Source organism: Lissotriton vulgaris, chromosome 1_1 (assembly GCF_964263255.1).
Source record: "Lissotriton vulgaris chromosome 1_1, aLisVul1.2, whole genome shotgun sequence".
Lineage (NCBI taxonomy): Eukaryota > Metazoa > Chordata > Amphibia > Caudata > Salamandridae > Lissotriton > Lissotriton vulgaris.
The window spans coordinates 1,988,399,962-1,988,427,731 of NC_141685.1; the positions used below are offsets into that span (position 1 = coordinate 1,988,399,962).

Genomic DNA, 27,770 nt, shown 5'->3' on the forward strand with positions numbered 1-27,770 from the left:
TTCTAATGCACTTTTTCATTAACATAGTATCCCTCTAACATAACCCAATGCATCTACAGAATTCGATGCATAGTATATGAGAAAAGAAATGCCCCGAACAAAGGGCAGCGTACTTAATTTGCATTTAGCGATGATAGAATACTATTCTAGCATTAAAAACAATGTTTTGGAAGCATATAGGACACATCACCCTCATCATACATGATTGTATAGTGTTCTACTTTTCAAAAAATCTCAGGATGAGCCCATCTTTCACTAATAAGATACTGGTGAACAAGCAGTGATGTAATGAAACTTGAGGTCCCCCCTGCAAAGTATATGGAGGGCCCACCTATAGCCAGTCAGGAGCTCTCAGGCCTGGGGCCCGCCACCAATGCACCATACCAGAGGGGGCCCCTGGAGTTCAGCGGCCTTCCTGCATCACAGGGGCTGCGGGTGCTAATGTTACGCCACTGTGAACAAGGACCGATGAAGGAGCATGACGCCCAGTGTGGGTGAGGAGTACCACTCTTTTTTATGAAAATAACTATTTTTTTCAAAACCTGGAGCAAAGAGAATAAAGCTTCCTTAAGCCTACCGTCTGTAAAGGAGAGAACATGACAAAAAATTGGGAATAATCATTTCAACTGGCTTTACAAGAGAGTCCGTCAGCCTCTCGTTTGTTTTACTCAATAAGGTGAAGCAAATGAAGGCTTGCCCCAAAATCAAGATTACAAGAGAAAACCTAGTGAAATGTGCATGAAGAAAGGAGTCCCTAGAGAGGCAAAATCTTAAGCAGTCAGATACTGCATGATATACCTCATTCTGACCTCCACAACACAAAATTTGCCATTAATAGTAACTCGGTTAAATAGTACGCGTTGCAGCATCAGTATCTTACTGGCTGGTATCACCATTTCAAAACAGTTAAATAGTAATTAAAAAACATTAGATATGTAGCAGGGACACTTGTCGCATCAGGGGTTGAATACTTTGCATATTAATGGGCGCATTAACTTTTCCCTTTACTTTTATTTGTTATTGAAAATATGACTCGCTCTACCAATACAGCAAAGCAGTGTGTGTTCCTATTCTAGCATACACCCTTTACACTGGAAAGAGAGAATATCTGATCAATTGCATAGCATAGTTTTCCAGCTTTTGTTTCACATTATCAACTGCACTGGCCAAGTTAGATTGTAACCATGTGCATGACAAACAAACAGAAGTTTGTGTTTTTAACAGACGAATTCAACGGAGGCATGGATTTCCAGATAATGCCAAAGGGGAATATGATCTTAGGAGTGCAAGGCAGGAAAGAAGCACGGTAGGAAAGACAATAAAAACACGAGATTTATGTAAGTATGTGAAAGAGAAGGCTGATGAGGCACCTTCCAGTTCATGATTCAAGAGTCGGTAAATTAGCCTAAATATATATATATATATATATATATATATATATATATATATATATATATATATATATATATATATATATATATATATATATATATATATATACTCTCCTTTTGAGAACGAGTGCTAACATTTAGACACTTGTCTAATCCCTACTACTGCATTTTAAATACTGTTTTGGCACTTTACAAAAAGAGGGCCAAAGAGGAAATCTCATAGGAATTCCAGCTTCACTCCGGACTCACATTTTAATATTAACACATACGAATAATTATAAACACAAATAGAAAAATGCTAGTTTTAGTAAATACATATATACACACATAGAAACAAGCTTGTTTATCAACATCACATTTACTTTAAAAATCTCACGTGAAAGTACATTACAGAGGCAATAGTAATCCAGTTCTAAGATTTATGATTGATGAGCAGTCGCTAATAGTCAAGTTGCAGGTCTTGATTTAATAGATCAAGGCTGATTTTTAGGAGATTTCCATAATCCCCTTTGTAACCTGTATAACACTAAAGGAAAAACATGAGTGGAAGTCACACGTACCTCGTAAAAGGCCAATAAATTCGGGTTCTGCATTTAATCCTATCAAAGATTTAAGCAGCAACTCTGCTTTTTGAAGGAGTTTTAGTTGATTTCAAAAACAGGGTTGTAGCCTCACAACACCATAGTTTTGTTTAAAACAAATAGTCTGTTTATAGAGTGTTTATATTAGCAAATTCATATGGATCATCTTCGATAGGTTAGCTCTTAAAATGGTGAGATCATGCCTAAACCGTGCTTCTCTTATTTAGCCCAGATGGTGGAACCCTATTCTAAAAAAACATATGACTCAACCACCAAACAACTTGAAGATTTACCTGCTCAGATTAACTGTTGATAATGTGCCTTTGTTTCAGCTTCATTTTGGTATAACGTTTTTGGTTATAGCTGGTGTATTGAAGTGCCCGTAGAACGCTTTGTTGCTCATATGGCAAGGTTCCAGTTCTAGAAGTATTCAAAATTATCAATAAATAATATATACAACACTGCTTTTGATGCTCCAACAGAACAATGACATTGGGAAAACCACTCACACCTTTCTTTAGGGGCAAATATTTTTCCTGTGGATGATGCCTCCCACGAGACAACTGTGACGAGGTACTTCTGCCAGGGGTAATATCAACAAGGAATGTTCAAATGCATAGGTCAAAGCCTCTGGCAATTTGCAAATCCTACCTCCGCCTCCTTTGTGGCATTAGGAGCTATTTTTCTACAGACGATATTTGTGTAATAGGGTTTAAGGAAGAACACCAGACTGGAATCACTCAACCCCATCCGTGTGCCATGGACAGACCCCTCCCTCATTCCTAACTGGTTCCTAAAACCCAATGTCACATAGCCAAAACATGTAAGCTCAGTCCTGGGACGTAAATGGCGATGGCAGGCCCCCGAAGCTTGGATCACAGACCTGGAGTCATCAGCCCCACCAGAATCCATAGATTTAGAAGTAGCCCATAAAAACTGGTTATCTTGGATAAAAGGATCCATAGACCGGAGCTTCAGGAAGCCAGGCCCAATAATACTAAAAAAACAACAGATCATCCTGGTTCAGTCCTGAGTTGGTGGCCCAGAAGAAGTTGAAGAAAAACGTATGACCCCAAGCTCAGAATTGCCTACAAATTAGCCATCCAGCAATACTACAAGAAAATTAGGAAAGTGCAAGCGTCCTTCTTCGAGAAAAAAATTGAGAACTCCTCCAAGGAGCTATTTAAAATTGTAAAGTTCCTCTGTGCAATCGACTCATGTGCTAATATTTCCCAATGCTAAAAAGAGAGGTACAATGAGCTAGTCTCATTCTTCAAGAGTAAGGTGGAAAATATTTACAACTCACAACACAAGCCCAACTGCAACATCCACCGAAGCCCCCACCACCTCCCTAGAACCTCGCAAGATCGTAGAACTGTCACCGCCCTCTCCCCCTCTGAACTACTCTGTTTCCTCAAATTGATTGAGGAACTAGTTAGATGAGAGGCAACATATAGATACAGACAGTTGTAAACATTCAATAATACAACGCTAGTTTTGTGCCGCTTTTGGTCTTTTATTTCCAGATGTGCTTGGTATGCAATTGATGGGACCAGCCAATGCGTTTCACCCAAACAAGGGCTTCTTCAGGGCGAAATGTTTTTGATCAAAGGCAAGAAACAGGTTGTCTCCCTGTTACTAAATATAAAATCAGGGTCACCTCTGGATCCCCGCGCCCGCACTTTCTCGTTCAAGGGGGAGAAGTGTTCTAACCCACCTCATCATCTTATCCCTCGAAAGTGGACAGTACCCAAAGAGTGGAAACATGGCAGTGTAAAACCCCTACTGAAAAAAGCCCAACTCGACCCGGCCTCTCTGTCAAACTACCATCCGATCTCACTGCTACTCATCTTGGGCAAGATCGCGGAGAAAAACGTGAGTAAGATTATCTCACAATTCCTGGAAGACAATGTAATCATACACCAAACACAGATGGGATTTCGACCAAAACATAGCACAGAATCGGCCCTACTTGTCACCGAGAAACTAAAAAGCCTCCTAGATCAGGGAAGCGCCGTGGCACTTGCGTTTCTGGATCTTAGTGCGGCCTTCGATACTGTTGACCACGCAGTACTAGTAAATAGGCTCAAGGGTATTGGAATCAAAGGCACAGCCAACAAGTAGCTGGCTTCCTTCCTGAAAAGTAGATCTTTCCAATGCATGGAGGCTGGAATCTTCTAAGGTGCCTTTTCAGCCCCATGGGGGGTTTCTCAGGGATCCTCCCTGAGCCAACCCTCTTTAGTATATACCTGAGCCCACTAGTACAGGAGTTCGGCCTGTCCATCGTGTCATATGTTGATGACACACAACTAATGGTCTCAATTTCAGAATCCATCAACTCGGACCACAGGCAACTTGCCCCTTGCCTGGAAAAAATCAGATTTTGGATGGCCGATTGCAGCCTTAAGCTACATGGGGATAAAACTCAGCTCATGATCCTGGGCAGTTACTTTAGCCCTCGCTCGGTAATTCCCTGGCCAGCAAAATGGGGTGCCCCCAACCAAAACCTTCATAAAAAACCTAGGAATGTGGCTGAACCAGAACCTAATGATGGAGGTCCAAGCAAAAAAACTGGTGAACACCTGTTTTGGATGCTCCGAATGATTAGAAAAATATTGAGCCTGCTCCCAGAAAAATGATGGTAGACAGTGGTTCAAGCCTTAGTGGTGTCAAGGCTTGACCATAGGAACTCATTATATCTGGGTTCCCCCAAATATGTTACAGACAGACTGTAAATAATACAGAATGTGGCAGCCCGACTGCTCCTGAAGATACCTAAATACCAGTCAGTAAGGGCCTCCCTTAGGAAGCTACACTGACTTCCGGTCTGTGCCAGAATCAAATTCAAGTCCCTCTGTCTGGCCCTCAGAGCTGTGCACGGGAAAGGTCCCACGCTGGTATGAGACTTGATCTCCCAGTGCTCACCACGTCTCTCCCAGTACTCACCACATCGCCATCTCAAGACAAGATCAAAGTTCCTGATGAACACCCCAAGAATCAAAAGATCCAGATGGGGTGGAAGGTCATTCAAACACCTGGTCCCCAAGCTGTGGAACAGTATGGACCCAGAACTGTGAATGATCGAGAACAAAACAACCTTTAAAAAAAGACTAAACAAATTGTGTTTCCCCTAAATATCTGCTGACACTCCCCCTATCTTGCCTCATACTGGCGCTGGGATGCCTAAGGGTAGCCATGCGCTCTACAAATCCCTAAACCGAAACCTAAACCTAATCTCCCCCAGGGACCACCACTGCCCCAGGGCTAAATACTACAATGAAGGGTGGCCATGCACCCCCCATCGTGGATCCATGTATGGTCCTGGGGACTGCCACCCACTCAAGGCTGGCTACTGCTACCCACCGAGGTGCCCAACAACGGCAAGTAGCGGTTTGCTTTGGCTTGATGGGAGCTGCAGAAATCAGAGTTTTCATTTGTTTCCTGTCACGTAAATATGCATGCAGGGAAAGAGATAAATACACTGATCCTGTAAGCAGGCAGCTGCTATTAAGGCAGCTCCCTGCATGCATCAGCAAGAGCTGGCAGGGACAGAAGAGGCCCTGAGGTTCCCACATGGTCGGGCCCAGGGGGATGGGGTCCCTGGGGCCAAAATCACCTGGGATGGGGCTATACAGTAAAAAATAGTAAATCCAGTATTTATAAAGCGTGAACAGCTACCCGAAGGCAATCCGGCGCTGGGGGCCATAGGGAAGATTAAGCAAGCTATTGCCCAGAGTCACATGGTGATAGGCTGACATGCGCCGGTGCCGGGGATCGAACCGTGAGCCACAGAATCCAGCCGAGGCGCCACATCTTTTCCCTTCCCCCTCTACTATTCAATGACGGACGGTTCCTGGGGGATGGGTTCTTCGGGCTGAAATCGGGAAGGGGGCCATGCAGCCCTCCTCCCCTATTAAATATAGGTATTTTTAATGGCTGGGCCCTGGGGGATGAATTCTGCGTGCAGGAAATCGGCTTAAGGAAGCGGGCTGCCTGGCCCCCTCCACCATTTGTTTAGGGCCAGGCCCTGGAGGATGGGGTCCCTGGGCCAAAATTAGCCCAGGGCTGCGCGGTCCCCCTCACCCATTTAAATATTATGTTTTAAAGGCCAGGCCCCAGGGAATGGGGTCCCTGGGGCCAAAATCGGACCAGAGAGGGGGGGCGCATGGCTCCCTTCCCCTTTGAGTTATGGCTGGGCCCCTATGCAGGGAAGATGGTGGTCCTCGGGGACCAGGAGGGTCCTTGTGGCCCCCACAATCATTTATCTATAAGTCCTGTGGAGGTAGTGGTCCCTGCGGCATACAAATGCCCATGGAAGGGGGCCCATGCACCCCCTCCTTATTTTAAAAAAAATGTACATGCCCCCCAGTACCTGAGCCATCTCGGGGCGTTTCCTAAACAAGTGTGGAAGCCCATGCTTGTTTGTTTTCATTTTTGCTGTGACACGCACCAACTCACATATCCACTGAAACACTAATGTGGCCACTTACCTACCCACTGCGAGACCCACACACCCACTCACAAACCCACTGCGAGACTTAAACACCCACTCAGAGACTCATGCAGTCACTCACAGGTCTAGTGAGAACTTATGCAGCTACTCCCAGGCTCACTCAGCCACCCACACACCCACTCACACACATTGAGACACTCATGCGCTCACTCACACACCCACTGTGACACACACTAACTCTAAAAGATTACAGGTTACAATTAGGAAATACAATTTTAAAAGCTTAAAATTCACTTATAAAACCAAAGGTTACAGGGACGTTATAGTTAGGAAATACACTTTTTTTAAACCTTAGAAATTCACTGAAAAAAACAAAGGTTACAGGGACGTTATACTTTGGCTAAGATTTCACTCATACAAAACCTGAGCTAACTATACCTTACACCCATGCAATGCACTGCTTATAATCTCACATATTACATCACTTATGACATGGTCAGTGACATCATTGATGACATCACTGATTACATTATCCATTGAGTGTTTTTGGAAACGGTTCTGGCTTAAAGATATATTCTAAGCTACAGCATGTTATATTACTATTTTTTGTATTAGTAATTAATCATATTATTTCTAACATATCTTGTCTGAATGGCTGTGTTATTGTCTGTATCACTGTGTGATATGCCGGCGCACCGATTACACAGGTTATAGTGATTTTGTAGTATTCCTCATTAAATGAAGCGGGGCCCTCTGTTGAGGTTTTACCCCAATGCAGACAGGAAGGCACTATCCCCCAAGGTACATTCTCCAGAACGGGGGGAGGCACATATGCCCTATACTGTGGCAGGGAGACCCCACAGGATTCCCACATATAGATTGGCCACAGATCAACCGCCTGCAAACACGCAGTGCCACTGCTGGCAGTCTAGGGCCCATGGTCAAATGTACATGGACTAGGTGGCTGCATGTGGTACCTCCTCCATCCTGATCCGAATGGCTGCTGACAAAGGATAAATAGACGTAGCCGCACCATGCTTGATTCCATTCTTGGGGGGGGAGTCCAAAGTAGAGGTGAATCTCAGGTTGTATTGGATTCTTGTGTGACTTCGCAACACAGCTCTCCGTGAAATAGGGCTCAGCGTGCCCGATCCGGGTAGCAAGAGTCAAGATGGGAACATGCCTGTTCTAGGGCCCATACTTTATAAGAACTAAGGTGCTCCACACATGCTTTTTGAAGAGGACATTAGCAACAACCAGCGCTCGCCACTCACTGCACTGTAGAATAAAAGCTTTCCCCAGACACTGGTGACTACAGAGGCCAGGAGCAACAATCAGTGGTCACCACATGCTGTGCTCCTGAGGGGACACTTGGGGGGGACACATGCAGACAGCAGTGGGCCGACAGACCAGCACAACTGTTGTATTAGCTAGAATTGTTCGAACTGTTTATGATTAAATTCCAGCTCACTCCTGTATTCCAGTCTCCATGGTGATGCCAGGGTTGAGGCAGTTAGAAGATGGAGACTGGAGAATTGGCAGTGTCTATTGGTGGTGCATTGAATGGATTAAACTTTTCTATAAATCTACACAGTGTTTGTCATTTTAACACTGGCGACAAGGAGAAGCTTGTGGGGGACAAGCCTACCCACCACTAACTCCCCAGTGAACCTACGAAATTTGAATGGACTTGGTTTTACTGCCGGCAGTTTAAAGGACGTAAGCGTTCCTACTATATTGTGTCTTAGAAGCCTGTACTCGGACTGTACCTGCACTTCCTCGCCTCTTCGATTGGTAATTTATCCAAAATTACCTTGGATTTGAAAGGTTTTGTTTTCCTCAAGCTCGCCGGCAACTCACGCTTGTTTCTAGCTTTCGCCTTCCTGCAAATGCCCTCACGTCATCATACACGTAACACATCGCGCTACGCTATGATGTGCCACCATTTTGTTTATAGGTTTCCATAACAACGGGCAGAGATTATCAACAACGGAGATTGTTTTAAAGATTAGTTTTCACGCGATTGCAACCACAGAAAAACATTGCATTTGCCTCCTATTTTAAGCCTTTAAATTGGGGACTCTCACATTTATATCAACATGTCTACCACCTCAATGAGCCAACCTCCTGCATTCCTCTGTGAAAAAGGTGAGCCTTTACTTTCATGGAAGAGATGGAAGAAACTATTTGATTCTTTTTTGGTGGCTATAGGTGGGGAAAGATTTTCAGCATTTAGGAAACAATCTATTCTTCTTCACAACTTGGGCATTGATGGCCGCAATAGCTATGACAGCATTGATTAATTGCCCATTGGTGAAGGTAATGGTGAACCTGCAGATGTTTATGAGATGTCTATGAAAATGTTGAAGAATTATTTTGGGCCACGTATCAATGTTGTACTTGAACAACATAAATTCTTCGTGAGGACTCAAGAGCCAAACAAAAATGTTGAAACTTATGTTGCATCTTTGAAAACATTAGCTTGAACTTGCGAATTAGATGATTTAACTGAATCTTTAATTTGTGATCAGCTAGTCAGAGGCACAAACAGCTTCAAGGGTTCAAGAGAAACTCTTATCAAGGAATCCCTCGCTTAAGGAAGCTATTGCTATTATTGAAGGTGTAGAGAACACTTCTGAATGGGTTAAAGAAATGAGTGAACGTAAACCAGCAGTTGAAAATACTCTTACACCCAGCAATATACATGAAGTTTCAGTTGCTGATGCTCAACAGACTTCAGGAGACAATATCTGTAAAGTTATTCAAACTTCTAAAGGAAAAGCTCTAACTGAACAAGGCAAAATGAAATGTTATCATTGTGGGTGCTTTAACCACCCTTCAAATGTTCCAGATATTTGTGCTAAAAATGCCACTTGACTCAAATGTGGTATTAAGGGTCAGTATACTAGAGTCTGTAGGTCTGGGGGGGAAAGTCCACACAATAGGTAGTGTTGAAATCATTACTGTTAAGCCAAGAATGGTTGTGTCTAATGTAAGAAGTGATAGTGTTTTAGATGCTGATCTTACATTTATGCTAGAATGCTAGAATGTGATGCTGATATTGGAGAAAAATTGTTTGTTGTAGAAATGTTTGTTGTTGTGCTGGTTTAGGTTCTCCCTTCCACTGCATTGCCTTCTTCACATGTTCCATCATCCGAATATATCGCATTACACCTTACTTTTTCTTTTTCCTGTGATTATGTTGTTATGTAAATATATGTAATGTATGTATTTAAATGTGATGTATGTAAATAATATATATTCTGATATACTTAAACAAAACAGTGAAAAACGATAAGAAATACAGAAGGAGAAAAAAAGAAAAAATATAAATAAAATGGTCTCCAAATTTTGATACATCATCTTTGTGTTAATTAATAATTATTGAAGGTCGCTTGATGTTGTGAGTACATAAATCAGGGCAGTAGAGTAATAACGAGTTTGCTATTTAGCCTTCTTTTCTATTTGTTAGGTTCTCCCTTCACAATGATTGGTAATGAAATGTGGAACAAAACATTTCCTGATATCCAGGTACTTCCTCATGATATCCACCCTGTTAGTTATGGTGGAGCACGTATTGATGTTTCTGGATATACAGTTATGAGAATACATTTCAAAAGCAGAGAAGCCATTGGGAAAATATATGTGCACATCGTGGAGACAATCTTTTGGAATGGAGGCATCAAAGAGGTTTGGGTATAATTCTCAATCCTGACGCACTCAAGGCTTCTGATCAAGTTATGTTAGTTGAATATAACTCAAGTTCCAACAAATTCTTTGAAGAATTTCCTCAAGTTTTCTCCGACAAGCTTGGTTTGTTGAAAGACTTTGAACATCGTATTATTCTCAAGCAAAATGCTTTGCCATGTATACAGAAAGTCAGAAAAGTTCCAAATTTGATGATGGGTCCTTTGAAAGTGGAACTAGATAGATTAATCAGTTTGAATGTAATTGAGGAAATTTAGCTATTTGAATGGTTGGCCCCAATGGTTTTGGCACTCAAAGATGGACGAAAAGGCGTTAGGATATATGTGGACTTGAGAGGTCTCAATAAATGGATATGAGTGGACCGCCAACCTCTCCCTAACATTGCTGAGTCAATTACTATGCTCAGTGGGGCTAAAAACTTTTATGTACTTGATTTGTCTTCAGGATATCACCATGTGCCACTTCATCAAGACTCTAAGCATCTTACATCCTTCATGACACAGTTGGGAGCTTTTCGCATTGTCAGAATGCATTTCGGTTTAGTGTCAGACGCAGTCTGTTTCCAATGTGTAATGAAGATGGTTCTAGGTGATATGCCGCACATATTATTTTTCCAAGATGACATTCTGGTTTATGGTAAAGATGGCAATGAACATGACGTCACAATTAAGGAATGTTCTTATGAAACTATCTGACAAAGGACTCACTGTTAACAGACAGAAATGTAAAATTGGTGTGTCCTCAGTCACATATCTAGGTCATGTAATTTCGGGGGGGGGGGGGTATGCAACCTAAACTTGAGCTTGCTAAGAGCATTATTGATGCGCTTGCACCTACTGACAAAGAGCAAGTTAGGTCCTTTCTTGGACCAGTCAAAACGTACGCAAAGTTTGTCAAGGGATTTGCAACTGTTGTTGAACCAATAAGAACTTTACTGAAAAAGGGAACTCAATTTGTATGGATTGATGACTGCAATGCTGCTTTTGCTTCTGTTATCCAGTCAGATGCCTAATCTTGGTCATTTTGACTCTAAAAAAAAACTTTTCTCACTACGGATGAAAGTTTGTCTGGTCTGAGTGCGGTTCTCACTGAAGTTGATGCTGGCGTTGAAAAAGTTGTTGCATTTGCATCTAGACCATCAAAGAAAGCGGAACAACAGTATTCATGTATAGAAAGAGAAGCACTTGCAATTCTGTGGGTAGTTAGACACTTTACATTTTATTTGTGGGGAATCCCCTTTATTGACAGATCTGATCATAGTCCACTTGTGCAAGTGTTCTCCTGTATGGAAAGTGAAAGGTTGACCCCAAGAATAAAACGTTGGAGTGAAGGTCTTGAAGAATTACATTTTCAGGTACTGTATCTTCCTGGTTCTGCTAACAAAGCTGCTGACTGTCTAGCCTGCCTATTCAGGTTCAAGAGGATTATGTTGATGTTGAACCTTTGAGTGTTTGTTGGGTTAAGGAGCCAGCCATCACTCAAAAAGAACGGTCTGAAGCCAAATCTCATGATCCTCTTTTACCTGTTGTTCGGGATTTTGTAATAAAAGGTTGGCCGACATGCAGTAAAGTTGTTAATTCTGACCTTATGCCTTTTTGGTCTGTTAAGGATTAATTGACTCTTCTGCAAGATAATTTGATGTGTGGTAAAAAGGTTAATACCTCCTTTTGATCTGAGATTCAAACTGATTAATCTTGAGCATGAAGAACACTTGGGAAGGAGTCTTACTAATGCACGGTTGCATGAGAGATATTGGTGGCCAAGCATGGATCATTCTGTCGAGGTGGTAGTCAAAGATTGTTATTGTTGGACCCGGCTTTTTTGGCAGGTTCACCCCGAGACTTTTTGCTTTTCCCTAGCCTGTTTCTGGAACCTGGTGGTGGTGATTTTAGGCCTCTGCGCACTTTTTCACTGTGGTACAGTGTAAAGTGCTTGAGCTCTCTGTGTATGTGTGGTGAGTGACCTGCCCTCCCATAGGAATGAATGGGGAATATGTATGCCCATGGGAGTTCCTGATGTGGGGGGAATGCAGGGGTGAGTTTGGTATGAGAGAACTCGTGAGACTGAATGCTGCGAAATAGTATAGGCGGCATGATTGTGTCTAGTCTAGAAGTGCCACTTTTAGAAGTTGGCATATTTGTGTAATTTGTGTCTGGCGTGTGATTGGCTGGTGAGCCTGGTCCAGGAGTGCCTGGGCCTGCTTGTGGATTGACTGTCTGGTTTGAGGATGACAGGGGCTGGAGAGCCCAGGAGGTTGTCTGAGTCAGCCCATAGATGAAAGGCAGCATCTGCTGCCAGGGAAGTGGGAGGAGATGGCACCTGATAGTGAAGGGCTGTGCCTGCCAAACCACAATGCTGGCTCCACCCCCCGCTGGGCGACTGTCACCTCTGTCCCTGATACTGACAGGACTTCCCTATAACCAGTTCAAGCTGGTTCTCACACTGCCTACACAACGACTTCAAAGACTTTTCTGTGTTTAAGAAGGGGCTGTGTCCCCTTCCAATTGGTGCTTGTTTCTGACTTGAATCTTGCCAGGGCTTGCTGCTGCTTGGGCCCAGGGGAATCCCTGGGCCCTGCCCAGCTCCTAGACACTTGATGGACTTGCCCTGGGATCCTTTGGACCTTCTTATCCCCCCAGGACTTTGCTGCATCTCCTGAAAGACTTTACTGGACTTTGGATGTCCTTATAGCGCTGGGGTTGCTGTAGTTCGATTCTTAGCGTTTTATTTGAACTCCTGGGCTTGAGGGAGCGTGTTCTTTCCCTTTAGCGCTTTGGATCACATTATCTTGCCCAAGCGTTTAGTAGCGCTTTTATTTGCATATTTAATGAAGCCGGTGCTACCTGGCATTGCCTCGTGTTAATTTCACTGCCGCTGGCCCGGAGATCGAGAGAGAGGAGCTGCGCCCGCCCCCCCTGCCAAGGGCCGCGCTGCCATTGTCCGCCCTCGGTGCAGGAAGCCAGGCAGATTCTTCTGAGACGTGGGCGGGGCCTCGAGGCGGCCATTTCCGTTTCCCCCTGCCTGGGAGAAGCCTGCCTTCCTCGTTGCCGGTCTCCCGTGTGGAGAGGGAGACCGGAATTGCTGGGAGCGGCATGAGGAGCAGAGGAGTAGCGGAGGGGGCACGGGGCACATTGCAGGTGCCCACCCCCACCGCACGTCGAAGACCGAAGAAGAAGCGTGGCGGCCGGTGAACAGGGCTCCCGTGTGCCGAGGGAGCCCTGCACCGAGAGGAGCCGCGCCTGCTGCACAGAGGAGTCCCCGGTGAGTGACGCCCGTAGTGAGGAAGGGCTGGGGGGGTTCCGCGATGCTGATGTTGGTGCCGGTCGAGGCACTGAGTAAGGGTGGCCCCGAATGGCAGTGGGTCGCCCCACCGTGGTTACAGAGCCCGCGAGGGGCTCTTGAGGGCCCGCATTGCTGAATGCTGGTACCGCTTCGAGGCCCTGAGTAAGAGCGGCCCCGAATGGCAGTGGGTCGCCCCACCGTGGTTACAGAGCCCGCGAGGGGCTCTTGAGGGCCCGCATTGCTGTCCGTTATTAAGGGGCATTTGAGATTTTGAGCCCTGAGAGGCTCCCTGCCCCATGATGTTTAGAGCCCTGTGAGGCTCTTGGGGGACACCAGTATTTTTAGAGCCAGAGTGGCTCCAACGTGCGCAGTGTTTGGTGTAAGAGCCTGTGTGGCACCAGCAGTGGCGCAGTTTGAGCCTAAGGGTCAGTGAGGGCCCTGGCGCAGTTTTAATGATTCCCAGCTGCCCAGCAATTAGTGGGCAGCTGCACCGTTTAGGTCTTGTATGTTCACAGGTGCCCAGCAAGTAGTGGGCACCTGCGACGTTTAGGCTTGTGCGTGGACTGGCGCTGCATGGCAGCGCGCCCTGACATTGGACACAGGGCGTCTGAGCCCCAACAAGGCCAGTTGGCCTAGGGACTGCCACGGGGTGTGGCTTATGTAAGTTTTGCGCAATGTGGTTACCTGCTATGTTTAGGATGGTAATTGCCTACTGTGTGTTTTTGCGCTATTGTGTTGTTCTGGCACCTCTGAATGTTTTTAGGTATCATGTGTCTTCCTTTTCCCTGCGCTGCACCTCTGAATGTTTTAGGCATCATGTGTCTTCTTGCACTGCACCCCTGAATGTATTTTATTGCATCATGTGCTCTGTTCTGAACACCGCTGAATGTGTAGGTTATGCATCATGTGTTTCCTTTGTTCTTACACCTCTGAATGTTTTTAGGCATCATGTGTTTCCCTTTACTACTCCTCTGAATCTGTTTCATGCATCATGGGTAATGTGTTCTTGTTTATACCCCTAAATGTATTTTATTCTTAGGTGGTTGTCTTTTAGTACAGGTGGTCCTAGTGAGGTCCTGGTACCTGTTACCAGTAGTTACTGGTTGTGATTTATAACTGTTACTTTGCGCTACAGTGATTTTATATTCTTTTATTCTAATTTCTGACAGTATTTCATTTCTACTAAGTGCTGATTATGACAGTGGCCCATGTGGCCCTGTCCTGTACATAATCCCATGTGAATATTGCCTGTGCCAGTTGGCACCATGTATTTTGTGTGATACTATCTGATGTGTTTTTACAATACAAAAGTTATTTTATAATAACCTTGTGCGGAGTCTCTTTTGTGGTGTGCCTAGTATGTTGTTGCTGTTGTGTGCTGGCGCAAACGCTTTACACATTGCCTCCGAGTTTAGCCTTACTGCTCGTGCCAAGCTACCAAGGGGGTGAGCAGGGGTTATCTTGGCGTGTGACTTCCTTGCCCTGACTAGAATGGTGGTTTCTGCCTGGCTTTAGCGTCAGCCTTAGCCAACCAGAAATAGCCAGTTCTAACATTGTTGGTCAGCGGTGAGGATTTGGACTTGTGTTTGCGCAGTGCCACAGCGACAACTGGCTACAATACAAAACTGCATTTTTTTTTAGATAGTCACATGTTTGGGATTATTTTTTGGGATTTTGGTTTTTCCTCAAAGTGTCATTTTCAAATGTGTTCCTGCGCTTTATGTTTAGTGGCAGATGAGAGAAAGTGACAGGGCGGGACGCCAGTAGAGGGGGAGGTTCCCATAGATTAGGAATCCCTTGCTGGGTCCAGTGCCCAATCCCTGTTCCTGTGTGGGTAGATGGAAGAGAGGGAGTGTGGAGGAGAAATGGCTAGCTTGGGAGGGTGGTTATCCCCTGAGTGTAGTGTGTGTGCCTGGATTCCCCAGTATGGTGGATCCAGTGGTGGCAGATTAAATGTGTCCAGTGCATGTGAAGTCCCATTCCCAGTTCCCAGAGTATGGTGCCTGGTGCTCAGTAAGAGGGTACAGGTTGAGAGTCAGGGGCAGTGAAGAACCGTCTCACCAGTCTGGAGGGGGAGTGTGTGGATGAGTCGTGTCTTGAACTGGAGGAGTTGGTGTGAGTTTTTTTTAAGGAGCTTGCACGTGAGGTGTACCTCTGGTGGTGTGCAGGAGGTCCTGCAGAGGCATTAGGGAGTGATTCTAAAAGGAGTGACTTGTGTATCTGATGATCCTGTGAAGGGGAAGAGGTTCATGTGTAACCCAGCTAGGTCCCAGTAGTATGGTAGGGGTGTAGGGGCTCACGCCCTGTCTCAGTGGAGGCGGAGTGAATGTGGGACGGTGTGTCCCATGTTGGCCCGAAACCCTATCTCAGGGCCTGGAGGGTTCCCTAAGGGAGCGCCAGGTCAGGGGCCTAAGCTGTACATAGGTCATTTGAGGAGGATCTTCCTGTGTCTAGAGGATGGGGAGTTTCTGTAACCAGAACTCCGGCGGTCCTAGTATTGGGCAGTACTGCTCCTAAGTGGAGGGTGCAGAAGTCCTGGCATTTGACCGTCTAGAGTGCTTGACCATTTGTGGGGCCTCTGGAGGTCGTTCCCCGAAGATGGGGAAAGCCATGTTGGGGTTGTGGCCTGACCTGGAAGGAGTACTGAAGGAAAGTGTGTCACTGATACGCCGCTGGCATGTGCTCTGTCTAGCCTGGGACATACTGAGAATTACCCTGTGATAGGGAGTACTGGAGGAGAGTGTGTCGCTGAGACGCCGCTGGAGTGTGCTCTGTCTAGCCTGAGACATACTGGGCCTGTAGTCATGGAACTGGAAGGGGGTGCAGAGGGACGGTGCCCTTACTTCTGACCCCGGTGCAACCTGAGGGTTTAGATCTTAGGTTGGGAGATTAGGAAACTTCTAGGTCAAGAGGAATCTCTACCAAAGTGGATCAGCTGAAGAGACTGAGGGGGCAGCCCTTGCTGTGTGACCAGGGGCTGACCTGCAGTTTGTTGTTTCCACTAAGGTAGAGGAAAGGGAACTTTGCTGCGTGCTGTGTCCCCCCACCTGCTTCAAGAGGAACTGTGCTGTGTGCTTTGTACCTCAGAAGTGAAATAGTTTCCAGGTGGTAGACCAGTGATGGAGCCCGGTCCTGATCTGGTAGGAGAATTGTGTTCGGGTGAGTGCTTCTCTGTGAGGGTGCGGAAACCCAGAAGTAGAGGTAGGGTGGGGCATTCTTGCCCATGACCTCTGGTCAGCCTGAGGGTGTGGACCCTAGGTTGTTGGATCAGTGGTAGTTGTAGCTACACTGAGAGAGTGGAGAATGGCTATTGTGTGCCAGGGGTTACTACCCCCGCTCTGTGGATTGATTAGGACCTGTGATATTTGGATGGCCTATGGCCTGGTCTTGGCTGTGGATGACTAGGGAGTACCAGTGGGGTATCCTAGTTGGGTCAGAGAGTTCTTGTTTGGAGGAAACCATGTAGGTTCAGAGTGGCGAAAAACCGGAGGGTGTCCCTGCCGTGCGGGCCCGTGTCCGTGTTTTGTCGCCCAAAGCAGTGAAGCCTATCATTGGAGTGATTGGTCTACCCCGCGTTTTGGCTGGAAGGGGGTTGTGTTGGACCCGGCCCTTTTGGCAGGTTCACCCCGAACATTTTGCTTTTCCCTAGCCTGTTTCTGGAACCTGGTGGTGGTGATTTTAGGCCTCTGCGCACTTTTTCACTGTGGTACAGTGTAAAGTGCTTGAGCTCTCTGTGTATGTGTGGTGAGTGACCTGCCCTCCCATAGGAATGAATGGGGAATATGTATGCCCATGGTAGTTCCTGACGTGTGGGGAATGCAGGGGCGAGTTTGGTATGAGAGAACTCGTGAGACTGAATGCTGCGAAATGGTATATGCGGCATGATTGTGTCTAGTCTAGAAATGCCACTTTTAGAAGTTGGCATATTTGTGTAATTTGTGTCTGGCGTGTGATTGGCTGGTGAGCCTGGTTCAGGAGTGCCTGGGCCTGCTTGTGGATTGACTGTATGGTTTGAGGATGACAGGGGCTGGAGAGCCCAGGAGGTTGTCTGAGTCAGCCTATAGATGAAAGGCAGCATCTGCTGCCAGGGAAGTGGGAGGAGATGGCACCTGATAGTGAAGGGCTGTGCCTGTCAAACCACAATGCTGGCTCCACCCCCCGCTGGGCGACTGTCACCTCTGTCCCTGCTACTGACAGGACTTCCCTATAACCAGTTCTAGCTGGTTCTCACACTGCCTACACAAAGACTTCAAAGACTTTTCTGTGTTTAAGAAGGGGCTGTGTCCCCTTCCAATTGGTGCTTGTTTCTGACTTGAATCTTGCCAGGGGCTGCTACTGCTTGGGCCCAGGGGAATCCATGGGCCCTGCCCAGCCCCTGGACACTTGATGGACTTGCCCTGGGATCCTTTGGACCATCTTATCCCCCCAGGACTTTGCTGCATCTCCTGAAAGACTTTACTGGACTTTGGATGTCCTTATAGCGCTGGGGGCGCTGTAGTTCGATTCTTAGCGCTTTATTTGAACTCCTGGGCTTGAGGGCGCGTGTTCTTTCCCTTTAGCGCTTTGGAGCGCTTTATCTTGCCCAAGCGCTTAGTAGCGCTTTCATTTGCATATTTAATGAAGCCGGTGCTACCCGGCATTGCCTCGTGTTAATTTCACCGCAGCTAGCCCGGAGATTGAGAGAGAGGAGCTGCGCCCGCCCCCCCTGCCAAGGGCCGTGCTGCCATTGTCGGCCCTCGGTGCAGGAAGCCAGGCAGATTCTTCTGAGACGTGGGCGGGGCATCGAGGAGGCCATTTCCGTTTCCCCCTGCCTGGGAGAAGCCTGCCTTCCTCGTTGCCGGTCTCCCGTGTGGAGAGGCAGACCGGAATTTCTGGGAGCGGCATGAGGAGCTGAGGAGTAGCGGAGGGGTTACGGGGCACATTGCCGGTGCCCGCCCCCACCGCACGTCGAAGACCGAAGAAGCATGGCAGCCGGTGAACAGGGCTCCCGTGTGCCAAGGGAGCCCTGCAGCGAGAGGAGCTGCGCCTGCTGCACAGAGGAGCCCCCAGTGAGTGACGCCCGTAGTGAGGAAGGGCTGAGGGGGCTCCGCGACGCTGATGTTGGTGCCGGTCGCCCCACCGTGGTTACAGAGCCCGCGAGGGGCTCTTGAGGGCCCGCATTGCTGAATGTTGGTGCCGCTTCGAGTCCCTGAGTAAGGGCGGCCCGAATGGCAGTGGGTCGCCCCACCATGGTTACAGAGCCCGCGAGGGGCTCTTGAGGGCCCGCATTGCTGTCTGTTATTAAGGGGCATTTGATATTTTGAGCCCTGAAAGGCTCCCTGCCCCATGATGTTTAGAGCCCCGTGAGGCTCTTGGGGGACACCAGTGTTTTAAGAACCAGAGTGGCTCCAACGTGTGCAGTGTTTGGTGTAAGAGCCTGTGTGGCTCCAGCAGTAGCGCAGTTTGCGCCTAAGGGTCAGTGAGGGCCATGGCGCAGTTGTAATGATTCCCAGCTGGCCAGCAATTAGTGGGCAGCTGCACCGTTTAGGTGTTGTGTGTTCACAGGTGCCCAGCAAGTAGTGGGCACCTGCTATGTTTAGGCTTGTGCGTGGACTGGCGCTGCATGGCAGCGCGCCCTGACATTGGACACAGGGCGTCTGAGCCCCAACAAGGCCAGTTGGCCTAGGGACTGCCACAGGGTGTGGCTTATGTAAGTTTTGCGCAATGTGGTTACCTGCTATGTTTAGGATGGTAATTGCCTACTGTGTGTTTTTGCGCTATTGTGTTGTTCTGGCACCTCTGAATGTTTTTAGGCATCATGCGGACCTAGTGGAAAAAGCGGGTCTAACCTTCATGTCGTATGCCGACGATTCTCAGATTGTGTTCTCACTATCTGAACCCCAAACTTCTTCTCCATCTCTCCTTAAGGCTGGCCTGCTATCCATTTTCAACTGGATGTCAACTAACCAGTTGAAATTAAATGGAGATAAGACGGAGATTCTCCTTCTGGGCAGGAAACCAGAACTTTGGAACTCATTGCATTGGCCTGGCCAGATGGGAAATCTCCCGACACCAGTGCCGCAAGCTAGAAATCTGGGGATAATACTGGACAATTCCCTGTCCATGATACAGCAAGTCAACAAAGTAGTGAGCACCTGTTTTACCATCTTGAGATGGCTCAGAAAGATCCTGTGGATGCTGCCCAGCCCTATGCAGAAAACGGTGGTCAATGCCTTAATAACATCTCGGCTTGACTACGGGAACATCCTGTATCTAGGTGCAAATAAAGCAGTCACAAAAAGACTGCAGCTTGTACAAAATGCGGCCGCGCGTCTTCTTTGTGACATACCTAAAAACAGCAGCGTGTCCCCTTACCTGCGTGAACTGCACTGGTTGAGGGTGGAGAACCGCATTAGGTTTAAAGCACTAAACTACATGTTTAAAATTAAAGCAGGTACCGCTCCTAAATATTTGCAGGCACTAGCTTCCCCCTACATCCCTAATAGGAATTTACGATCCAAAGCAGCTGATAAATTCTGTGTCCCCAGATTTAAGCTGGCCAGGATGGGAGGCAAATCTTTTGCCTACCTGGGTCCCGTCATTTGGAATACTCTCCCAATTCAAATACGCAAAGAGCAAAACCCTCTCAGGTTTCGAAAGGAGATAAAAACCTGGTTGTTTAACCAGTAATCCGATCACCTATGCTGTCTACACTCCATACCAGGCTGTGTGTTAGGCGCCGGGAAACCCTTTTTGGGTAGCTGTTGCGCCATATAAGTTGATAAAATAAAAAAAAATAAAAATTAAAAAAAAAAAAATATGTGTCTTCCTTTTCCCTGCGCTGCACCTCTGAATGTTTTAGGCATCATGTGTTTTCTTGCGCTGCACCCCTGAATGTATTTTATTGCATCATGTGCTCTGTTCTGAACACCGCTGAATGTGTAGGTTATGCATCATGTGTTTCCTTTGTTCTTACACCTCTGAAAGTGTTTCATGCATCATGGGTAATGTGTTCTTGTTTATACCCCTAAATGTATGTTATTCTTAGGTGGTTGTTCTTTTAGTACAGGTGGTCCTAGTGAGGTCCTGGTACCTGTTACCAGTAGTTACTGGTTGTGATTTATAACTGTTACTTTGTGCTAAAGTGATTTTATATTATTTTATTCTAATTTCTGACAGTATTTCATTTCTACTAAGTGCTGATTATGACAGTGGCCCATGTGGCCCTGTCCTGTACATAATCCCATGTGAATATTGCCCCTGCCAGTTGGCACCATGTATTTTGTGTAATACTATCTGATGTGTTTTTACAATACAAAAGTTATTTTATAATAACCTTGTGTGGAGTCTCTTTTGTGGTGTGCCTAGTATGTTGTTGCTGTTGTGTGCTGGCGCAAACGCTTTACACATTGCCTCCGAGTTTAGCTTTACTGCTCGTGCCAAGCTACCAAGGGGGTGAGCAGGGGTTATCTTGGCGTGGGACTTCCTTGCCCTGACTAGAATGGTGGTTTCTGCATGGCTTTGGCGTTAGCCTTAGCCAATCAGAAATAGCCAGTTCTAACAGTTATCAATGTGCTTCTATTGATAATTCCAGAGTTGTCAATACTGCTCTGTTGTCACTTGTTGAATTTCCATGTCAACCTTGGAAAAAACTAGGTTTGGATTTGATGGGTCCATTTGAGTTGTTGGGACATTCAGAAAAATGTGTCATTCTCTTAGTTAATTACACTTCTAAATGGGTCTCTACCAGGTGTGTGAGCACCTTCAACACTAAAGTAATTCTTGATTTCCTCAAGGATGAATTTGTTGTGAAGGGATTCCTAAATGTCTAATTACAGACAATGGTGTACAATTTATTTCTTGTGATATGAAGAATTTTCAAGAGGATCGTGGAATAATTCATCTTACACCAGCTCTTTACTCTCCACAAGCCAATGGTCTTGCAGAACTTATGAACAGAGTTGTTAATAGTTGTGTACAAAGAGCTTTAGAGAGAAAAGCTCCTCTTAAAGATGTTCTGTGTGATGCTTGGTGGGCTCATCGTAGCACTATTAACCATATCATGCAGAGTTCTCCTTTCCATGTGTTACTAGGTAGACATGCTCACTCCAAGTTGAATCCTGGGTGGTAGCCACTCCAAAAAGTTATCTCCATGGATAAAGAGGAGGTGGATTTTAGAATCCAATCCTATCAAAGGAAATATAAATGGAGGTATGATTTGAATAATTCTGTAAAGGCTGAACTGTGGAGTGTGGGAGAGTGGTTGTTGGTCAAGAATACTAGGTGGCAAAAGAAGGGTGTCACTGAGTATATGGGTCCTTTTATTATTACCTCAATTCAGAAAAATGTTGTGACGATGCAAAATGGTAGTAAATGGAACATGTCAAGACTTGTAAGGTTTAATGGTGACAGATACTCATTTTCTTCATGCTCTGACCCTAGTCTTCCTGGTACTGTTCAATTCAGATATTAATTCTGCAAGGAGATTTCCTCAAAGATCACATCGTATTCCTTCCTTTACATGTTAAGGATTATGAGATGAATGTATCTTAATTATGTTTTCTTTGTTTTATTCTTTTGTTTTGTTTTCTTTTTGTTTTCTTATTTCTTGTCATTTATTAGTATAGGGGATGTGTTGTATTAGCTAGAATTGTTAGAAGTGTTTATGATTCAATTTCAGCTCGCTCCTGTATTCAGTCTCCATGGTGTTGTCTGTGTTGAGGCAGTTAGAAGCTGGAGACTGGAGAGCTGGCAGCGTCTGTTGGTGGTGCTTTGGATGGATTTAACTTTTCTATAAATCTACATAGTGCTTGTCATCTTAACAACAACAAAGCCAGTAATTCCAATGGTGATCTCTCCTGGCAGCATCACAGTGCCTTGGCCTAACAGTCAGGGATAAGCTGGTAGCAGGGCAAACCACAGAAAAGCAATTCAGTGTGCCCTTTAGGCAACCCTGCAGGTAGCAAGTAGCAGAGCAACAGCAAAAGAGCAGTCCAGATGAGTCCTTTGAGCAGCGCAGCAGTCCTTTTGACAGTGGCTCAATCCCAGTTCTAAAAATGCCCTGTGTACTTATACTCCAAAATGTCTTTGATGTAGGGGGGGGACTTAGCAAAGCCTTTAGAAGGGCACACTAGTCCCTTTCAATCCAGTCCTGGCTCCAGACATCAGTAAGGGAAAAATAAGCCCTTTATGTGAGGGCAGGACACAGCTTATACAAATGTATGTGTATGCCTGCTTGGCATTTCTAAAATAGTAATAAAGAATCCACCAACACCAGTAAGCAGAATTTTTCACTACCATTCTAAACACATCACACATGGCAACGCTACTCCTTTCAGATCAGGAATTACCACTTAAACATATATAAGGGAATCGAAAACACACAACTTGGACAGGGTATCTATTACAAGAAGATCCGGCACCAATCAACAACAACTATACCAATTAAATTAAAAAAAATTGGATTAACCTGTGTGCAAACTCCTGAATGTGCCCCCTGTCCAGGAACACTCCCCTATTTTGACCTTAGGGGAACCATACACATAAACTTTGCGTCCTGTTACACAGGTCTTCTTCAGGGCATTCAATGTTCACAAAAGGCAAAAAGAGGAAGGAGTGGCGTTGAAAGAATTTCCGACGTTGGGCTGAACAACGAGGATGAGGTATAATGTGTTCTGATTTTAAATTGTCAGCACTTGGCTCTCAATACCATAACTATCATACCACGTGTTTCCGTAGATGTGATTAGCATCCCACTTTCATTCACTTTTGAACTGTGATGGACTTATGAAGTGACTTGAACCTTGAATATACTAAAATATATGAGATTGACGTCTGCATGGTGTGAAGATAATCTCAAATGGTTACTACCAACCTTCTCTTTCGCTTTTTGTGAATATTGAATGCCCTGAAGAAGTCCTGCATAACAGGACAAAACGCGTTGGCTGTGGCTTTTAAAGAACAAAACAATAAAGAAGAAAAAAATCTTTTTTTAACCCGAGGATTATTCGATTAAGAATTATATGTAATGACTTGTTCGTTTGGAGTGGAGCAGCCCTGATTTAGTTTTATATATATATATATATATATATATATATATATATATATATATATATATAACATTCCTAATTTTAGCATTTGGAAGGAGCAGGCCTCACAGTAGTGAGAAGCTAATTAGGCTGTTTGTTACTACCAGGACATGCCACACAATAACCTGCACAGCACTCTGCCCATAGGGCTACCTACTGCCTTCCTTAGGGGTGGCCTACATGTAGTAAAAGGGGAGTTTAAGGCTTGACAAGTAGTTTTAAATGCCATGTTCAGGTGGCCGTAAACTGCATATGCAGGCCCTGCAGTGGCAGGCCTGAGATATGTTTGAACTGTTACATTAGTAGGTGACACACCTGTGTTGCAGGCCCTCTAGTAGCATTGCTAGTGCATGCTATCGATATAACCTTTCAAACCTGTGTCACGCCTGCCACTGTCTCCCATAAGACATGGTATGATTGGTCTGCTCCTGCTTGGCATATTTAATTTTCTTGTAAGTGTCTTTTACAGTGGTATCCCATATACCCATATGACAAACAGGAGCAAAGCAATCATACCATGTCTTACGTGAGACAGCGCCTTTACTTTTGCAATAATTAGTAGTGGTAAAGTTCCCAAATGCCTAAGCCAACAAAAAGATGGTCCCGACAAATAGAAAGAAGAAGGCAAACGGTTTGGGGATAACCCTGCAAAAAGGGCCAGGTCCAACATTTTCTTTATAATAAATAAATAAATAAAGGTGGAGTAACTATCCTTTTTCGTAAAATAATTTCTTATCAAATTGTGAGGACATGGTTCCACACGAAAGGTTGAAATATATTCACAACATTTTTTTATAATAAGTACTCCTTATCTCTATAGTGATTTCCCTTTTTGGCCCATTTTGGTTCTCCCTCAGTTGTATGTATTAGCTGTTTTAGCCTGCCATTGCTACTCACAGCCACATAAAATACACTTGTTTTTGTGCCATGATATTATTTTAGGAATACACTGCACATGTTATTTGTTATTCAGTAACTCCTCTTGAGATTAAGTCTGAACATCTTGGACAAGGTCGAACAACATGGTGTACTGTTTTCTTGTGCACGGTTAACAACATCTCCTAACATTATTAGACATAAACATAGTACCATGGATGCAGTTTTCCAATAAAGTAGTTCTTATCATATAAACTGTGTCTCACCCCCTTGGGGGGCAAAGAGGAGAATTCCAGCAGAGAGACCAATCCTGGAAAAGAGGCAGCAGCCTTGCATAAACTGAGTTTACACCTATGATGCGGACTACCTAACTGCACACACCAGGTATAGGAGTCTGTTGCTAATCCCAGAGGTCACTAATAAATCACTGTGCTCGAATTCTGAGGATTGGCCAAGATAGATATATTAGTTACCATGGTTGGGTTGTTCATTGTATACAGCCTTCTAGTAATGTTGATTATGTTGCTCAGTTGTATTTATTTACTTATCAAAGCACACCTGCTTCAAAATACACTACAATAGTTTCAATAAATATATTGTAAACTTCCTTCGCGTCTTTGTTTTCTTTACTATGGGCATGCATGAGTGAGAAACAAAAGATGATGATCTATTTCCACGGTTCCTTTGGGGACTAGAGGTTTGTGTTCTAGGTTTGCCAAAATCACCTGTTACTTTGGGAAGTTAGGAGTTTAAGTGAGGCACTGTGAGCTAGTCGGACTTGGGCCTACAGGTACTGATGTGGTAGAGAAACTCAGTCCCTACATTCTGATTTCCTGTTCTCAAAAGCACAGTTCTGCTTCCCAGCGGAATCCCTGCAACAGTTCTTTATATGCCCCAATGGATCTGAGACTGAATTTTTCACCAATCTTATTAGGCTTTTTACTGAATTTGGCAAAACAAAAATCATAATAGACGGGAATTGGAACACAGTTTTAGATCCAATCCTAGAAATGTCGGCCTGCCTAGATCATGTGGCATGTCAATGACTGAGGTTTGATCCACAACCTACTTTCAAACCATATGTTACTGGATGCATGCCACATTCTCTATCCTTGGGCTAGAAGATACACTTTCCTATCTTGTATCCTTGGCAATAAAACTCACATAGACTGATTCTTGCCAAGTAGAATCCTAATTTCCAAGCTATTTGAATATTAAATATTTCAATGAGGTATTTCAGACCATGTTCCTGTTAATAATTGTTAGAAATGGGATCTCTGGTTGGCTAAGGCTTTCGCCAAAGCCAGGCAGAGACCACCACTCTAGTCAGGGCAAGGGAGTTAAACGCCAAAGATAACCCCTGCTCACCCCCTTGGCACGAGCAGTCAGTCTTATCCCGGAGGCGATGTGTAAAGCATTTGTGCAACACACACAGCATATTAGGCACACCACAAAAGGAACTCCACACAAGGTTATATAAAAAATAGCCTTTGTATTATCATAAAAACACATTAGATGGTAATCACACAATATACACTGTACCAACTGGCACTGGGCAATATTTATAGGGGATTATATACACATGACAGGGCCATGTGGACCACTGTCAGAATCATCACTTAGTAAAGATTATAAATGTAGAACATATAATACGTAGAACACAACCAGTAATGACTGGCAAACACTGTACTCAATATCATCCTGTAACATGAATCATATTATGCACAGTATCACATTAGGCGTGAAATATATTCTGCGCCAACCTCATAAGCCTAAACACATTAGACCATAACCTCCTAAGTATAACTCGCATTAGGAAATGATCTCACTAGCATAAACCACAGTATACAAATAACCTAATAATCATACAACCACATTTAGAGGCATGAATCAGGTTGCGTAAATCATACTACATAAATCACATTTCCTAGCACCACATAAACACATTAGAGCCTGGCGCCCTATAAACCTAACAGTCCCCTGGGCCAACAGGCCTTCTCAAAGGGGCTCAAATGCCCTATGTCCAAATTCAGGCCTGCTGAGAGGAAGGGGCAAGGGGTAATGGTAGCTCCAATGGAACATGCAAAAAGAGAAGGTGCTCTGGTGTGGAAGCGGTGAAAAAGAATTTCAGAAAGTGTGATAGGGGACATTTAAAAACATGTTTATGTTTTCTCGCCTGGCCACATTGAGAGAATCAAGGTTCCTTTACATTCAATTATAAATAAACAAATTGTATCCTTGTGTGGCCCGGTAGATTTGGGGCTTGTGATGCAGGCTAATTATGTGGGCGTCATTTCGACCCAATTTGGGGCTCCGAGGGTAATTTAGGACCTTGGCCTGCGGGTCATCCTCAGGACTGTGTGTGAAGCAAACTGAGTAGATATGATGTCTGTGTCACACACCTACAGGGTCTTGCGGGGCATAGGAGATTCCTCACTGATTAGTTACCATGGTGGGCATATTCATCCGTTAATAATTTGTGGCCCATTTGCTTGATTCCAATCCAGTGAATGCAGAAGCTTAGAACTGGAACCTTTACCCCTTCCCCCTTCCCCTCTTTGTTTGACACAGTAAATAATCAACTGTTAGCCTTATGATTTGGAATAAAACTCTTGGTGAACTATATCTTGGTTATTGCACTTTTCAGTCTACATTTACTGTATTTGTTACTGCGAGCTAAACATTGTGCATGCTCAAAAATCGCATCCTGATTGGGTGGCGGACATCTAGGTATTTCTCTGGCTGTCCTTACTCCGTCGGGCCATCAGAGAGGTTTGGTTACTGTATTTATTACTGCGAGCTAAACATTATGCATGCTTAAAAAATTGTTTTCTAAACAATAAGTGTAGCCTTGATACATATTGTTTAAAATAAAAGGTCTAGGACCATTGTCTTTTGCACTACATTGAACCCAGGTCCACGACCAGTATTGGGTATTGGGGAACCCCATTTTTTTAATGGTGACCCAATCAGGATGGGCAGACATATAGCCATTTTTTTACTGCCCGTCACCGCCGTGAGAAACAGTAAAATATGATAATGCTCCCCCTGCCATGGGTGTCATGCAGATGCAGCCCTGCGCTAAACAGTGAAATGCTTTGATAGGAACTGCTATGGCGGTGGTTCCTGCCAATGCATTATAAATGACTGTCTTCTTGGTGGTCATTTATAAATTTCACGGACTGCCATTGGGCCATACGGATGGAGTAATTTTCTTCATCCCCATGGGGGAACAATGGGCCATCCTCCAAATAATGAATCTTGCCCTTAGTCTCGCAACTCAAGCAAATAGCAATGAGCTTGATAAAAAATAATCCAGACAGGCAGGAAGAGGCAAGAGTTTCTGTTTTCAGTGGTCTAGTAGAGACACCCTGTAATTCAGTCCTTTGTAATCACAACTGAACACACAAAA

General features: G+C 44.9%; 1 protein-coding gene across 1 annotated transcript in view; it reads left to right on the forward strand.

The window, feature by feature from the left end:
* SEMA3C (semaphorin 3C) overlaps positions 1 to 27,770 on the forward strand; it is a 598,500-nt gene that overhangs the window by 262,080 nt on the left and 308,650 nt on the right. The window lies entirely within an intron of this gene.